The sequence below is a fragment of the Rattus norvegicus genome, chromosome 9 (genome assembly GCF_021556685.1).
Source record: "Rattus norvegicus strain SHRSP/BbbUtx chromosome 9, alternate assembly SHRSP_T2T, whole genome shotgun sequence".
In the NCBI taxonomy this organism is placed as follows: domain Eukaryota; kingdom Metazoa; phylum Chordata; class Mammalia; order Rodentia; family Muridae; genus Rattus; species Rattus norvegicus.
In genome coordinates, this window is record NC_141542.1 from 18,374,552 (window position 1) to 18,390,090 (window position 15,539).

Genomic DNA, 15,539 nt, shown 5'->3' on the forward strand with positions numbered 1-15,539 from the left:
TAGAGAAAGATTGAAAGAGCTGAAGGGACTTGCAACCCCATAAGAACAACCATGCCTGCCAAGCAGAGTTCCCAGAGACTAAACCACTACCCAATCACTATACAGGGACTGTGCCATGGCTCCATCTGCATGTGTATCAGAGGATGGTCTTCTTGGGCACAAATGGAATGTGCAGCTCTTGGTCCTGCCTAGGCTGGGAAAGTGGATGGATGGTGAAGGGAATACTTTGATAGCAGAGGTGGAGGGCGATGGTATTCGGACTTATTTCTGGAAAACAAGGAAGGAATAACATTTGAATTCGAAATGAAAAATATCCAACTAAAAATCAACAACAACAAAATGGTATTTTGAGCTTCGAATCAAAAAAAGCCACAGTCAGGAAACAGAGAAATGTACGCCTATGGTTTTCTTCAAATATGCTCACGGCCCCGGTAGGTTCTGGGCCCAGGCTGAACCAAGCAGGTTCCTGCCACTGACTGCTCCTCTATTCCTGTTTCCAGAGGCATCATGCAGATTAATATTGGGCCAGAGATGTGGGCAGAGCTGGTCAGAAGTGGCTTTCTGTCCTGTGGTCTCAGGATTATCTGCATTCCTGGGTGTTCAGCATTTTCTGCCCCGGGATTTGGGTGCAGGATTCCCGATGGCTTTAAACTCCCTTATACCATGTTTATATGTCCTGGGAGGTATTACAGAAAAATTAATGTTTATCCTATTAATTTGGTCAAAACTCTCATCGACAGAGTATAATTTAGAGGTAACTATATATTTGACAGCAAGCATGCACCTTGGGTAATGTATGCATGGTGAAGTTGAAATTCAGAGTTGGAAACACAGTGCACAGTGACTGTATAAATGCCTGTGAATCTCAGTCTGACTGGGAAGTGATTTGATGCCCAGTCCCCATGAGAATGCAGAGATCCATCCCTCCCTGATAGCTGTGGGACTTCAGATGTTGACACTAATGATCAATAAAGAAGGTTCTTAAGAGTGAAGAGTTTGAGATTACTCCTTTATTGACCAGAATACATCCAATTTACTTGATAGTAACCAGATGCAGGTAGTCAATATATACAGTCTATATCCTTATCAAAATAGAAAAGCAAATGAACAAAACAACAACACATAAATAACAAATCTTCAAATGAATAGAAGGAAAACCAAATAACCAAAACAATTAAAAATTAACCAAACTTTAAATAGAGGAATTGCACTAAGCATTTTTTGCTGCTCCTTTTGCAGAATAGACTTATAGCCTGTGGCTTGCCTTGGAGACATAGTAGACAAGCAGTTAGTGATGGTAATGATCTTTTCAAGAGGAGTGGAAGTAGGTCTGTTTTGTTGGAGTGGGGGTATTAAGGAAAACGCCTACCAATACTGAGTATAAATGATATTACAGACTTTGTCACAAAGTCTTTCCAATATTGTGAACTGATCTCCATGAAACTCTTCTGAATGACCCATCAGGACAAGTACAAATTTAAACGTGCACAGTCTTTCTGGATGACCAGCAGCTCTTGATTGATGTGCATCAGCACTTCTCTGGGTCCCTCCAAAAGTGTACACTTGCTGGAGAGAGGCAAGGTGAAAATACAGCGTATTCGATGCAAAGAAATCAAACTAAAGGAGGAAAATGCAGTCCACAATTGCTATGGACATTACAGATGAGACGCAATAGTGGTGTATTTGCTGTGCACACTTAGTTCTCCTCCTGTAGTTCTTCTCTCCAAGGGAGATCTTGTCCTGGTCTGTGTCATGTTCGAATTTCTGCTGGAGAATTTCAGACCTAGCAGAGCAAGGGAATAAAGGTTTAGTGAGTGGTTGTCAATTCAGCTCTCCCTCTTACATCAGCTCTGTTCAGTTGGACAATCCAGCATGACCTGTCAGCTGAAGTCAGTCCCTGCATCCCCAAGTGTCCTAGAGACCTGGGCTTGGATTTATATCTCACCTTTCAAACTGCTAGAATTTGAACTGTGGACTATGCACTGTGCTGGGATTAAGATAAAAATGAGCATTTTTCCCCACTGGTCCAGGTATATGACATTGAATAATAACATTGTAGCTATGTCTGAATCTGAGTTCAAGAGAGGTATGAGCAACCTAGAATACCATGTGGATTCCTTCTGGAGAACATGCCCAGAATTGAGGTGAAATTTCTGATTATGTTAGCACTGAAGGAACCCGTCTAGTTTCCATTTGTAACCACTGTTTCTGCAAATACACAGAGAAGCCATCTCACTTCAAATTCATGCTTACCGCACAGATCCTGTAATCACTGAGAATGTGCTCCATGCAAATCTTCCCAGCATACACATGGACATTAAAGGTGATTGTGATGTAGAAACAGAACAGCACCCCTGTAAGTCTATGGCTAGTGTAAGGCAATTTGTGAGAGGACAGAAGAGAAAATGTCCTCAGATCTTTCCGGAGAGATCACAGGAAGAAAGGAGTAGAACATAGCAAGAAATACAGAGGATCATATATATTGTTTAATGTGCAAAATTCACATGAACTGTACCAGAACAATACTCTGAGTAGCTCCTTAGCTGCCTGAGGCTGAAATCCAGGTGGGGTGGTCATCCACCCAAAAAGGGTATTTATATAGGGAAGGATATTCAAATGGCCTCTTCCAGCCTATGTTCCTACCTGAACATTAATGCTTAATGTAAAGATTCCCCAGGATTCGCTGGAGGCATAAAAACAAATGTTGAGTGGGATATGTACATAGTGGCCAGAGCCAATAGACAGCTCAGTCAGTGATGTGCTGTCCTCCCATAAACCGTCATAGACTCAGGGTTCTTTCCCCATTAACAATCTGGCTTAGCAAGTCCCAAAGGCTGTGTAGAGCTGTCTTGTTGCTCAGCAAAGGATCATATATTGGTGGTGGACTAGACTCTTGTTCTTGTTCACTCTTTCAGACTTTCCCCAAAGTGTGCAACTTCTTCTAATCGGAGCTGTCTTTACCATAGCCTGAGTGACTTCATGCCCAAAGCTAGAATCACAGGAAATCTCCATAACCAGGATCCAAATCAACAAATTTTCTCCCCGTAATGTGATTGTTCCACAGATAATTTGAATAAGTAAGTAAAAGCTTGCATGGATTATCTCACACTGAATCAGAATGCATGGAAGGGCTCCATCGTATGGTACACCTTTACTCCTTGGCTGATGGACATCTGGATAGATTCTCCTTCAAGGTTACTCTGGGACCACTACAACACTGATGCTCCCTAGTTGCAATGTCAATACCTACTCCTTGTTGTGGAATCACTGGGTTAACTAAAACTTCTGTTCCACTTTCTGAACATGGCTTCTCATAGGGCTACCTGTTCTTACACTGTCAGACCCATTTGAAGCTCATCATTTCTCCTAACCCACTGAGGCTGAAATTAACTGAGAGAAAATGATGTTGATCGACAGCACTTGCAGAATGCTACACAGATAACATAGAGGAGCGCTTTGGATTATCTGTGCACCTAAAGGGGTTCCTGAAACTGCCTGTTCTTGCACCACAGCATAGCCATGGGACTTTTTCTGGATGACGATACAATTCCAAGCAACTCAAATTCTCAATGAATAAAATCCAAGCCAACTCCCAGGGGAAGTTGTAGAGTGCCAAGGTAGCTGGAAAGAAATGGTAGCAGGCAATGTCGAAAGCAACCTTGGAGAAGACACAGTGAGTGACACAACCTTCAAGTGGGCTTTCACAATTCACAAAGAACAGAGAAGCAGAATAAACTCATGGATTTTTCTAGAGAAGCCTTGCCCTTACCTCCCAGTACTCCATTCCTTTGATGTGCTCCAAAGGATTTCAATGCAGATCAGTAGTTTTGCCCGTAATCACTTGAATATCTAACTTTACAGGTGTTTTTGTGTCCTCTTTTTGGGGGTTGCATTTCTAAAGGATTTTATTGTCCTGCTTCTACACCATAACAAAAAGGGACCTGCAAGCTCTAGGCCTGTACCATTTGTTACCCCTGTGAAACACGACTCACTTGAACATATTTCCACTCCTCCCCCAGACTTCACAAGATAATTCTCTTCTGAAATTTTTGGAAACAGAATAAATTAGTAATTTAAGTGTCCTTTTGCTGTACAGAGCTAGATGGAGATGCCAAATGACTGGGCAGCTCTATTTCATGTTTCATGGATGTAAAGTGAACGCTTAGAGTACTTTTCTCATGAAACTTGGAAAATCAGGGAAACACACGTTCACTACTGCAAACACACACACACACACACACAAACACACACACAAACACAGACACACAGATACACACTCGCATGCACAAATGAAAACTTTGCTCTTATGCAGCACATTTCCTGTTGAGTGAGGAATTAGTGGGAACAATGCTGTGTACAAGTCTCTTAGACTCAAGCAATATGTGCTGCCCTGACCTGTACTCATTTCCACTTCAGGAAATCTTTCTATGCAGAAACTTGCTGGTCCGACAAGTAAGTTACATGTTCTGCACAGATAGCCTAAACAACACAACATCAAATCCCCAAGAGAGAAATTTCTAGGAAAAGACTCCATCAAGTTCTATGCTGACTCATCATAGGCCCCTCACTAAAACTACCCTGTTTCCTTCATAGAAGACTTTGGAAGCACCAGAGAAGACAGTAACTCATGGTCAGTTCCGAGGAACATTTGATCACATTAGAGTTCCTGTGGTATTAAAACAACCTCAATGTCAGTCAGAAAAAGGCTAAATAAATAACATACAGTGAATTTTCTGAAATGCAGCACTGTGTACAATATTGAGAGGGAATCTATCCTGAAAGAATGCAGTGCCCATGATATAGTCAGCAAGCAATGTCAGCAGAGGGTTGCACTCTAGGATTCAATGCAAGATCATGGTGAAGCCAATAAGACAATCCAGAATCTTCCCGGGGGATAACTCTGTTCAGGTAAAGTGAAGAAATCTAATCCTTATTTTTAAAATAGGTGAATGGTTTAAGAATGTGTTGAGACAAATAAGAGAGGGGGCTCCACTTGGAACTGGACGAATGATGCAAAGACTGCTGGCCACCATAAAACAGGAAGCTTCATGTTTGTTGAGACCTAGGCTTAAAGGACTAAGTTAGATAATGACTGGACAAAACTGCATGTCATGAACTGGCCTCCCCGCATGCTCCCTAAGATGCAGGTCAGCACAGCAATGCACCTTTCTTGGTGAGAATTGGGGGTATATACGGATAACTTTGTTCTTGAAGTCTCAAATCTCTCATGCCTACCCTCAGCCTTTGAGAAACCTTTTCCACATCCTTGCTCTTCTAACCAGCTTCAGGTTGTAAGGCCCAGTTATAAACTCTCAGGGGCACTCAAATAAGACAGGATTGACATACTGATACACAGGCTCTGTAGTTACCCAAGATCTATGAAGCATGAAGTCACCATCTTCATATACAGGGACATGAGGGGAGGAAGAACAAAAGCCACCACAAATGACAATGAGAACCATTTCTTTGGCATTTCCACCAGGCTCTCCTCCTTGAAAACTACTTACTTCCTGAGTCTCACACGATCCTGAAAATAAAATGAGCTCCAGGCTTTTGCTTCATCCCTCAAAGCCCTGTTCTAGTCTAAAGAGGGGCTCCCACATAGCACCCTACATACATAATGGCATGTAGTGCTGTGATGTGTGATCAACCTATCTCCCTTAATGAAGTGCAGATTCTCGAAGAGCAGGAGCATTTTCTTTCCAAACATGCAGTTTCTTGAAAAGGGGCTATCTCCTCAAAAAGCCTTGTAAACCATTACATGAATGAACACTTGGATGAGACCTAGGTCAGGACATGGATCAGTCAATAGACAGTTACATTGGTTTGTCTATGATTATGGTAAGACATGAGGACAACCTGACCCTGAGGCCTAACCCTACCTGCTGTTGCTTGGCTCTGGGGTCACAGATGTTCATTCCGGCCTCTTCAAAGAGCTTCTTTGCCTCCACAGAGGATGCTGGCAGTTCAGTCTGCTCCACCAGCAGTTTTCTCTTCTCATTCAGCAAAATCTGTATATTGTTCTCCAATTGAGCTTGTTCACGCAGGAGCTGGGATTGCCTGATGCTGAACCACAAACAAAAAATGGTAAATCCCAGCCAGCTTCTATTTGCCTGTCACTCCTGCAAGTACAATCATCCCTTCAAGGGTCCTCATCCTCAGAAATCCCCAGAATAGAGCCACACTATGCAGGTTAGCACCAATTAGAGGAGGTCAAATCCAGAATCCACATTCCACATGAATCAACGTACTTCTGAAAATCCTGACACTAAGACGGTTTATATAAATCAAGGAAGAAGAGATGGTCCATAAGGGAGCTCGTATGTCCATGGTATGGTGAAACCATCTTCACGTTGTGGGGAAAGCCCCTCTGAGGGGTAGTTGAAGACCCAATAGCTATACAATCTTTCCATGTGTTTCTCATGGATCACAGATCTTTAAATCTCCTGTCAGAGTCCTAGAGATTCAGAGTTGATTGATATTCCCATCATGGTGCAAACCTTTTCTATCTAGAGGATCTTTAACGGGGAAAATAACAATTGGAGTGTCTTCTACACCCTTCACATGTACGACAACTGAGTCCAAGAGCTACAAATCCAAGACCCTTGACAGGAGGCAGGCTTCTTGTTAAGAGTCAGACACTACAGAACCAGAGCCCTGACTTTTGTTCAAAGTCATACAGGACAGAAGCATTCCGTGCCTAGTGCTGGGTTCTCATCTCTGTCAGCGACTCACCGGTAGGAACTGTTCACTTGTATGAGCTCCTTGTACCTCTCCATGGCATCACTTATTGAGTTGGTCATCATTTGCATAGCCATCATTCTCATCTCATGTTCGGATTGAAGGACTGGCAATTCGACATGCAGCCTGGGTTAGGTCATGGCCAAAGGAACAAATAATGTTTTGAACTCAGAATTAGGTGAAATGTAAATAAAAATATATAATAAAATATATAATATATAATAATATATAAATATAATATAAAAATATATAATAAAAAATTTCAAAAAGATGACATTTCTCTTGTTTTGAAAGCAGGTATACTCAATCCTTGGTTTCTATCCTTACATGAATTCCCAGAGGGCATAACTAAGTTTGACCAGGAAGAGGATTTATAGCACCTCCTCCCCTCGGGAGAGTCCTGGGTGCCACCAAGGTATACAGACAGAGCAAAGTGCTCTGTTGATCAGTGGGGGCCTCCACGTACTCATCACTATCATGACCTGCAAAGTGTTGATCAAACAAATCCTCATACCCCATCAAAGGTCCCAGACCTCCTGATCCTGAGTAAAACACCACATATACTTCAACATACATACATAGCAACCCATATCCAAACACATTTAGAATGCCAACTACATCCATGGAGGTGCCATAGAATCAGTGTATAATGAACAAATTCAGAGGAAAGAGTGATGACGTGCAGGCATTTCATTCACACACACACAGTTGCAGCAAGTGTGACCAGGTCCTTCTAGCTGTTGACAGAACCAATGCTAATCCAAGAGGCTCAGGGTCAAGTACAAAAGAGGTTGACCCTAAACACACAGCACCTAGCTTATCTCACAAGCAAATGCCTGCCAAATCTCCTTAAAATCCAGGATGAGATGTGAAACTTTCTCGTGCTATGAGTAAATCTTGAGGTAGAAGAGAGAGAGCGCAAGACAGTGAACAGGTTACTGGGCATAATGACTACCTGTGGTCCCACTCATCATAGATATAAAGATCCAGGATTTGATAAAGATCATCCCTCTCGAATTGACACTTCTGGATTTCAAATTTGAGTTCCTCCAGTTCCTTTAGACACTCCTCTTGCTATCGATGACATTTTGGGATGATGCCTCCCTACCAAAACCTGTAGACAGATAAACCCAAGTGAATTTGCATATTTGAACCAATGGGCAGAATAGATCATTCTGAATCCGAAAAGGAGGTTGAGGAAGGGGAAATGGTAGAGACTGGGTTAATCCCTGAAAGAGCAGAAAAGCTTTCTTAAAGGTTGATTCTTAAGCTATGTCCCTCTTCCCAACCTCTAATGCCATACACGTGCCACACGCACTATTACACAACCCCCGGCAGTGAAAGTTATAATCTGACTGAGACATAAACATCTGCGACATTGTTATCTCATATCAGATGTGGTGCAGATAATCCTGAAGTTCATAATGACTTCATAATGCTTAGCACCATCAAGCTCTAACCAAGTGTGGTCCAGCCCAAAGTGTCTGAGTACTCAATTCATGAGTAGGTGTGCATCCTTCTTTGTTCTTGCCATCAGAGACTTATGTAACCTACAGTAATCTAGAGGATGAAGTGCTTCAACTCCCAAACATGGATGGTCACATTGTTAATCTCACAGTGCCTCTTCCTGCCAATCATTGACACTCACAGTTAAAAAGCTTCAAGAAAAGACACTGAAGTCTTACAACTTTCTGGCTTTCTCTCAATTTAAAGATCAGGAACTCCTGACTCTTGGTTTGCCTTTGAAAAATCCCAAGGCTCCTGATTGTAAGGCCTAGTCTTAGAAGGCACATCTCAAACCTACCTCCTTGAGGATGTTCCCCAACTCTGCCCACGACTCACCAAGCCTTCCCCAGAATGATTTCCTCCTTCCTGTTTCACTAGAGAGGGGGTCAGCTTCCCTCTGACCTGGTGCGGTCTCTCCTTGATCAACACTTTCCTTCCGAAATAGCCTGAGCAGCTGGCGAAACATGCCTGCTTGTGAACCCAAAGGGAACTGAAGTAATATCCCAAAGGCAGTTGGTGTCACCACAACACTGGCGACATCACAGAAGATTCTAGGGATCTCTTAGATACAATAGAGTGTCCAGTGAAGGGCTTACTGGTGATGTCACTGGAAAATTCTATGGCCTACCTACTAACCAGCTCTCCCCACACTGATGAATTTATGTGGGGACCCTTTCCTCCAGTCTCCCATGTGTCACTGGGAATACCATTTGGCAACCTCTATTTCAAAGCTAGATATGTCTCTCTGCTTCATTAGAAGTCAACAATGCTTTTGCTGGGGAGGGTTGCTTACAACCCTGAATTGGAGAACAGATTTTTCTTAGCACCCAAATCTCTAGGGACCAAGGAGGAGGGAGATTTTTCTTAAAAGTAAATCTACTACTCGAGAGAATGCATGTTACACACATTTCGATTCCTAAGCTTTTCCCTTTTTCTAGAGGCCAATATATTTCTTCTATACCTCTGAGTGTATAAAACCTGGAAATATGTGCTTATTGTGCAGTCCTTGAAAGCCGACATTGTTTCCATTTACATATCCATGTATTTCACAAAATCAATGGTCTATAATCCTATTTTTTGCAATAAAAACTCCTTTTACTTGGGAACATAGGGTCCAACTACAGGGCATATATAAAATAATAAATTTCTGTGCGTTTTATATATTATGTAGGACATCCTCCCTTTCTCAAATATAACAAGACAATTAAATTGGACATCAGTGAGCAAAGGTCAACCTGGACCTTGTGTTACTACATTGTAACTATATAGCCATCACTTCTCCAATATCATTATTCGTGAATAGACAAGTCTAGGCATGAGAATGTTGGGGACTACACCATGATCTTTTACTTGTAGCAAACATAAGAATCAGGAGGATGGGAAGGGAGTGGAATGGCCTGAGTTCAGGTTGAACCTCAATTTTAATGGGTCCATACGTTCAGGCGGGAGTCTATTTGGCATTGTGATATATGGATTCTGTCTTCTTATCATAGGTGTTATAATAATTCAACATGAATGTGTGCTATAATGCCACCCCACCTCAGAGATGTAAGAGTGAAAATCATGTCTGACCTTTCTGGGAAGAACTCTGCCTTTTACTACCATCTGGAGTTATACAACATCACTATACAAAGCTCAGAAGAGAGGGGTGCAGATGTGCAGGCCTTAGAAGTTGAGGATCTTTTCTTCTAATTAAGGCACTTGTTTTTGCTATGTAATTTTTCCCTTGCTCTTTTACTAATGGTGGCTGACTTCTTTCCTGGCCTGAGGTAAACTGGAGTCCAATCTTTGGATTACCGAACCTTCTATTTTTGAGATGACAGTCCCACCAAGGGTCCTACTGCATACAGAAGGTATGAATAAGTCTCAGGGGCTGGAGTAAGTTAAAAACGTCTGTGACAACAAAGAACTGATTAAGAAAACAAGAGCCCAGCTGCTCCTCAAGATCACAGTTGTATGATAGTAAGAAAATGTGAATAGGGCATCGGGTGAAAAGATAAATTAATTAGGAGGTCATAGGCCTAGAAGGGGTAGCCTTTGCTCTCAGTGGAGCTGCTATTCTTTCTGCCATTCCTCGCCCTCTGCCACAGGACCAGAGACTTCCCCAAACAACTGGCTGGTCTTGCCAAAGACCTGGCAGGGCTTCTCCCTGTAGAATAGGAACGTAGAGTCCTTGATGAGTCACCAAGAGGTCTCCTCCACACAGGTTCCTTGTTGTCAAAGGGAAATGTTCCTGCAGAATCCTGCCATGGCAGCAGGAATTTCAACCTGGCTGCTCTTGGTCCAGCTCACTGGGTGCAGACCTGTGGCCCAGGGGTATCTGGGGAAAGAAGCAGCACGCACTACCTCACAGCTCTCTCTTTGTTGGATGCAACTGCTAGGACTGTGATAGGATTTTTGTTTCTTTGTGTGTTTATTAGAAATACCTACAAAGCTGATTAAAGTTGCAACATGCCTTCATACCCAGAGTGCAGAATGTTTTTACATCGTTGTTGTTCCTGTTTTATGTTTGGATTTTGATTTTTAATCCCCTCAGGAAATTTCCCTGTGCTTAGAATGTTAAGCACATGCTCGGGAGGGATCGATTATTCAAGTTCGGCAAAGCTTTTGTTCTCACCATCACTCCAGAGATGATGCCATTACTTACTTTGAAATAAGAAAACAGTTATAGAGAAGTAAATTAACCTGTAAGCTATCAAAGAAGAAACACATCATGATTGTGGAATGGCACCCCAGTATTTTGTATTTCCTAAGTTATTTTTATTTTAAACTTTTTATTGGATTTTTTTGGGTACATTTCATCTTTTTCAAATCCTCAAAGGTATCTTTTATTCCTCTCCTCCCATTTACAAGGTGGGATTTCACATGTAATTGTTAGTCCAGATAGTTTGGTCAATGGCTTAGACATCACCTTGGCCTAGTTTCCTTGGCATAAGCTGTGTTAGAAGCAGACTCAAAGATTCAGGACCAACAAATAATAAATTCCACTACATGTGGATACCTAGCCTCACAGCCAGGAAGGGACTGTATTTCCATTCACTATTTAAAAAAAAGATGCAGTTCATTAACATGTAAAAAATTTCTCAAGTATATTAAAGTGTTTACCATGGTCATACAGTTTTTCAAATACCTGGCATTCATCTTTTTCCAAAACCTAAAATTTCTGTCTTATTCACATTTTTTGATTATTTTTTGGTATTAGTATCATTTTTTTAAATTTCAGTTTTTTTAATAGATATATATGTTTTATTCAAACGTTATTCCCTTTCCCAGCTTTTGGTCCATAAGCCCCCCTGCCATGCCCTCTCCCATATGTATGGTCCCCCAATCCATGCCACTTAGAAACCCCTTCCCGGACATTTCCCTGCAGTCAGCGTCCAACCTTGTTAAGAACAAGGGCTTCCCCTTCCACAGGTGCCCCAACAAGGGTATTCTCTCCTACATATGCAGTTGGACCCCTGGGTCAGTCCACGTATAGTCTTTTGCTAGTGGTTTATTTGGTTGGCATTGCTGTTCTTATGGGGTTGCAAGCCCTTCAGCTCTTTGAATCCTTCTTCTAATTCCCATAAAGGGCGTCCTGTTCTCAGGTCAGTAGTTTACTGCCAGCACTGACCTCTTTATTTGACATGCCTTGGATGTGTCTCTCAGGGGAGATGCATATTCTGTCCCTTTCAGTAAGCACTTTTTAGCTTCATCAAACTTACCTAGTTTTGGTGGATGTATATATATGGGCCCCATGTGGGGCAGACTCTGAATGGCTGTTCTTTCGGTCTCTGCTTTAGATTTGGCCTCCATATACCCTCCTATGGATATTTTTGTTTCCCATTTTAAGAAGGAGTGGGAGCATCTGCACTTTGGTCATCCTTCTTCTTGAGTTTCCTGAGATCTGTAGATTGCATCTTGGGTAATTTGAGGTTTTGGTCAATATCCACTTATCAATGAGTACATACTGTCAACGAGGGGTGCTGAGAATCTGGAAGAGAATGAGGGATAAGAGATATGAAGAAGGATGCCAAGAGAAGAGTCTGATCAAGGTGACAATTTTATTTTTCCCCAATGCTGAATTTGTACCATAAAAAGGGTAACAGAGAGGGGAGAGAAGTAAGAAATATTTACCCACGCCAAGGACACAATATTCATGTGGTCAGGGAATCCGCTGATGTTGACAGGTAGTCAAAAAGGTCACAGGTTTGTCATATCTATTAGACAGCATGATGTTGGTTTTTCAGAAAGGTTACAGGTCATGACTTTGGGTATCTTAACGTCACACGTTATCATATGATTATTCATCTTGACCACCACATTTGTATTAGTCTTCTGCAGCTGGCTGGGTTTTTCCATGAACCCAGTCATACTTAATGCTAACCATAATAATAACATCAATAATGGAGTGATTCGAGGCCATTGCTCCCAAGTACATACCAAGTGTGTTTTTCTGTGATTGGATTGCCTCCCTGTGGATGATATTTTCTAGTTCTTTCCATTTGCCTATGAATTGAATGTAGTCATTGTTTTTGATAGCTGAGTGGTACTCCTTTGTGTAGATGTACCACATTTTTCGAATCCATTCCTCTGTTGAAGGGCATCTGGGTTCATTCCAGCTTCTGGCTATTATGAATAAGGCTGCTATGAACATAGTGGATCATATGTGTTTGTTGTATGTTGGAGAATCTTTTGGGTATATGCCCAGGACAGGTATAGCTGTGTGCTCAGGTAGTGCAATATCCAATTTTCTGAGGAACCTTCAGACTGATTTCCAGAGTGCTTGTACCAGTTTGCCATCCCAGCAACAATGGACAAGTGTTTCTCTTTCTCCACGTCCTCCCCAGCCTCTGTTGTCACCTGAGTTTTTGATCTTAGCCATCCTGACTGGTGTGAGGTGGATTCTTAGGGTTGTTTTGATTTGCACTTCCCTGATGACTAAGGATGTTGAGCATTTCTTTAGGTGCTTTTCAGCTATTCGATATTCCTCAGCTGAGAATGTTTTCTTTAGCTCCGTACCCCATTTATTAACAGGGGTGTTTGGCCCACTGTACTCTAACTTCTTGTGTTTTCTGTATACTTTGGATATTAGCCCTCTATCAGATGCAGGAATGGTAAAAATACTTTCCCAATCTGTTGGTTGCCTTTTTGTGTGAATGACACTCTCCTTTGCCTTACAGAAGCTTTTCAGTTTTATGAGGTTCCCCCCATTTGTCGATTCTTGATCTTAAAGCATAAGCCATTGGTATTTTGTTTAGGAAATTTTCCTTAGTCCTCATGTCTTCGAGACTCTTCCCTACTTTTTTTCTATTAATTTTAGTGTATCTGGTTTGATGTGGAGGCCCTTGATCCACTTGGACTTAAGCTTTGTACAGGGTAATAAGAATGGGTCAACTTGCATTCTTCTACATGCTGACCTCCAGTTGAACTATTTGTTAAAACTGCTACCTTTCTTCCACTGGATGTCTTAACTCCTTTGTCAAAGATCAAGTGACCATGGGTGTGTGGGTTCATTTCTGTGTCTTCAATTATGTTCCACTGAGCTGCCTGTCTGTATGCAAATACCATACAAACTATTGCTCTGTAATACTGCTTGAGGTCAGAGATGGTGATTCCCCCAGAAGGTCTTTTATTGTTGAGTATAGTTTTGCTATCCTGGGTTTTATGTTATACCAAATGACGGCAAATTGCACTTTCTACCTTTATAAAGAATTGAGTAGGAATATTGTTGGTGATGGCATTGAATCTGTAGATTGTGTTTGGCAAAATGGCCATTTTTTACCATATTCATCCTGCCAATCTATGAGCATGGGAGATCTTTCCATCTTCTGAGATCTTCTTCAATTTCTTCAGAGATTTGAAGTTCTTGTCATACAGATTTTTTACTTGCTTGGTTCAAGTAACAGCAAGTTATTTTATATTATTTGGGACTGTTGTGAAGGGTGTCATTTCCCTAATTTCTTTCTCAGCCTGTTTACCCTTTGAGTAGAGGAAGACTACTGAATTGTTTGGGTTAATTTTATACTCGGCCACTTTGCTGAAGTTGTTGATCAGGTTAAGTAGTTCTCTGGTGGAATTTTGGTGTTGCTTAAGTAGACTATCATATCATCTTCAAATATTAGTGTTTTGACTTCATCCCTTCTAATTTTTTCCCTTTGACCTACTTTCATTGTTTGATTGCTATGGCTAGGACGTTAAGTACCATATTGTACTTAAGTAGGGAAAGAGTGGGCAGCCTTGTCTAGTCCCTGATTTTAGTGGGATTCCTTCAATATTCTAAGTTTAGTTTGATGTTAGGTACAGGTTTGATGTATTTTGCATTTTCCTATATTTCGATTCAGGCCTTCAATTCCTGATCTTTCCAGGACTTTATTAATGAAAGGGTAATGAATTTTGTCAAATGATTTCTCAGCATCTAATGAAATGATCATGTGGTTTTGACTTTGTTTATATGATGAATTTCATTGATGGACTTCCGTATATTAAACCATCCCTGCATCCTTGATAGGAGGCCTAGTTGACCATGATGGATGATTGTTTGGATGTGTTCTTGGATTCAGTTTGCAAGAATTTTATTGAGCATTTTTGCATCAATATTCATAAATAAAATAGGTCTGAATTTCTCTATCTTTGTTGTATCTTTGTGTGGTTTAGGTATAAGAGTAATTGTGGCTTCATAGAGGGAGTTTGGTAGTGCTCTGTCTGTTTCTATTTTGCGGAATAGTTTGGACAGTATTGGTATGAAGTCTTCTATGAAGGTCTGATAGAATTCTGCACTAAATCCATCTGGTCCTGGGCTCTTTTTGGATGGGAGATGTTTTTTTTTTTGGTTCTTTTTTTCGGAGCTAGGGACCGAACCCAGGTCCTGCCTAGCGCTTCCTAGGTAAGCGCTCTACCACTGAGCTAAATCCCCAGCCCCTGGATGGGAGATGTTTAATAGCAGTTTCTATGTCTTTATGAGTTATGGGGTTGTTTCGATGGTTTATTTGTTCCTGATTTAACTGTGGTACCTGGAATCTGTATAGAAAATTGTCCATTTCCTCCACATTTTCCAGTTTTGTTGAATATATGTTTTTGTAGTAGGATCTGATGATCTTTTTAATTTCTTCAGATTTTGTTGTTATGTCTCCCTTTTATTTCTGACTTCATTAATTTGGATACACTCTCTGTGACCTCTGGTTAACATGGCTAAGCGTTTATGTACCTTGTTGATTTTCTCAAATAACCAGCTCCTGGGTTTGCTGATTCTTTTGATACTCGGTTTTGTTTCTTCTTGTTTGATTTCAGCCCTGAGTTTGATTATTTCCTGC

At 41.3% G+C, this 15,539-nt stretch overlaps 2 protein-coding genes and 1 long non-coding RNA gene across 11 annotated transcripts in view; all 3 read right to left on the reverse strand.

Moving 5' to 3' along the window:
* Window positions 1–981: 981 nt before the first annotated feature.
* The window catches only part of LOC134480518 (uncharacterized), a 113,072-nt gene continuing 98,514 nt past the window's right edge, over window positions 982–15,539 (reverse strand). For both annotated transcript variants that reach the window (XR_015629335.1, XR_015629332.1), the window contains exon 6: window positions 982–1,365. The gene's annotated coding sequence lies outside the window, so the exon portion shown is untranslated. The remainder of the gene's footprint in view (window positions 1,366–15,539) is intronic.
* Window positions 982–15,539, reverse strand: part of LOC134480513 (girdin-like) — a 77,992-nt gene continuing 63,434 nt past the window's right edge. For 2 of the 3 annotated variants that reach the window (XR_015629337.1, XR_015629339.1), the window contains one exon: window positions 982–1,210. The gene's annotated coding sequence lies outside the window, so the exon portion shown is untranslated. The remainder of the gene's footprint in view (window positions 1,211–15,539) is intronic. The other variant, XR_015629338.1, reaches the window with a different exon arrangement.
* Window positions 982–15,539, reverse strand: part of LOC148003384 (uncharacterized) — a 39,025-nt gene continuing 24,467 nt past the window's right edge. For 2 of the 6 annotated variants that reach the window (XR_015629341.1, XR_015629345.1), the window contains exons 2-5: window positions 7,697–7,855; window positions 6,736–6,867; window positions 5,883–6,066; window positions 982–1,783 (exon numbers count right to left, since the gene is read on the reverse strand). This is a non-coding gene — a long non-coding RNA (uncharacterized LOC148003384). Of the gene's footprint in view, window positions 1,784–5,882; window positions 6,067–6,735; window positions 6,868–7,696; window positions 7,856–8,583; window positions 8,758–11,951; window positions 12,221–15,539 lie in introns of those variants that run through there. The other 4 variants (XR_015629344.1, XR_015629342.1, XR_015629340.1 and 1 more) reach the window with 3 other exon arrangements.